This window comes from Prionailurus bengalensis, chromosome C1 (genome assembly GCF_016509475.1).
Source record: "Prionailurus bengalensis isolate Pbe53 chromosome C1, Fcat_Pben_1.1_paternal_pri, whole genome shotgun sequence".
Classification (NCBI taxonomy): Eukaryota; Metazoa; Chordata; class Mammalia; order Carnivora; family Felidae; genus Prionailurus; species Prionailurus bengalensis.
This window is the reverse complement of record NC_057345.1, coordinates 89679484-89680975: the sequence shown is the minus strand read 5'-3', so window position 1 is coordinate 89680975 and position 1492 is coordinate 89679484. Positions and strand designations below refer to the sequence as shown.

Here is a 1492-nt window from a genome sequence, read left to right as displayed (position 1 = left end):
GGGGTTTTCAGAGGTGGCGATTTCTTCAGAATAGTCCCATTGCCATCAGGCCTCAGAAGCAAGGGGAGAGGATAGAGAAAAAAGCTCAAACACAAGGTTCATTTGGTCAGTTTTATATTAACCATTTCAAGCTGGATAGCATAAGAATGTGGCTTTTTTTGGCTCAAGAAATCTGAGTCTTGGTGTGGAAAGCAGTATTTGGCTGTCCCACCACAGCTTTCTCCTTGGGGGTTTTCAGGCAAATCCTGACAGGGGAGTATGATTTGTTTACCTGTCAGGTGTGAATTTCTAGGCACTCAGTTCATTTTGGGCTTGTTCCAGTTTGTCTTCAGTCTATTACAGCTCACTTTTCATTTTTAGGAAAGAACAAGTTCATCCCTGGGTCTACCCTTGTTGATCCCAGTTGGGCATCGCTAGGCTTCTGGGCTTGCTTGAGGTACTGGATTTGAGTAGTACACACCTGCATCTATCTCTCTTCTTGGTTGGTAGTCTCATTAAAAGGATGTTTTCCCAGTGAGCTTCAGGTTTTCTTCAGACTCCCTTAAGCCAGTTACATCATTAGAATTAAGATCTGTGTATTTGCCCTCCAGAGTCTGGACCTAGGCTTCATATTGTTTCCATCTTAAAATTAACTCATCAAGTGCCATAACTTTGAAGTATGTTTCATTCAAACCTTTTGGGGGAGGTTCCTCCTTGGTCATCTTGGATCCTCTCTAGACAGAGCCCTTGCTTGTGATGCCTACTCACATAGGCCAAGGCCATGCTGCAGGACTGCAGCCCAGGCCTCCAGACCAGCTCCTGACCCTTTCTACTGCCAGAGCCCTGCGCCCCGCCCCTCCTTGCCCCGCCCCCTTTCACTCTCCGCGACCCACCCCCTTCCCACCCTCCTCACCCTCGTGCTCCTCTTCTTTCTGCCGCAGCCCTGGCCCTCCACTTTGTGTGCAGGTCTCTCTGCCATTCAGTGAAATATAGTTTTCTTGTAGTAGTTTTGTCTGGTTTGCATATCACAGTAATAGTGGCCTGATAGAATAAGTTGGGAAGTGTTACCTATTTTTTGGAAGAGTTTGTGAAGGATTCCTATTAAGTCTTTTTTTTTAAATGTTTTTATTTATTTTTGAGACAGAGAGAGACAGAGCATGAGCAGGGGAAGGGCCGAGAGAGAGGCAGACACAGAATCTGAAGCAGGTTCCAGGCTCCGAGCTGTCAGCACAGAGCCCAATGCGGAGCTCGAACTCACAGACTGTGAGATCGTGACCTGAGCTGAAATCAGACGCTTAACCGCTTAACCGACTGAGGCTCCCAGGCGCCCCGCTATTAAGTCTTTTAAAAAATATTTGGAGGAATTTATTGGTGAACTCATCCAGGCCTGGATTTCTCTCTCACTCTCTCTTCTCTGACACACTCTCTCTCTTGTACTAGTTGAATCTCTTTGCTCGTTATAGATCTATTCAGATTACCTAGAAATAGGGAGGGGATTTTGATTTCTGAAGCT

The 1492-nt window shown here is 46.2% G+C and overlaps 1 pseudogene; it reads right to left on the bottom strand.

The window, feature by feature from the left end:
• Positions 1–267: 267 nt before the first annotated feature.
• LOC122479624 lies at positions 268–701 on the bottom strand (annotated as a pseudogene).
• Positions 702–1492: the final 791 nt, after the last annotated feature.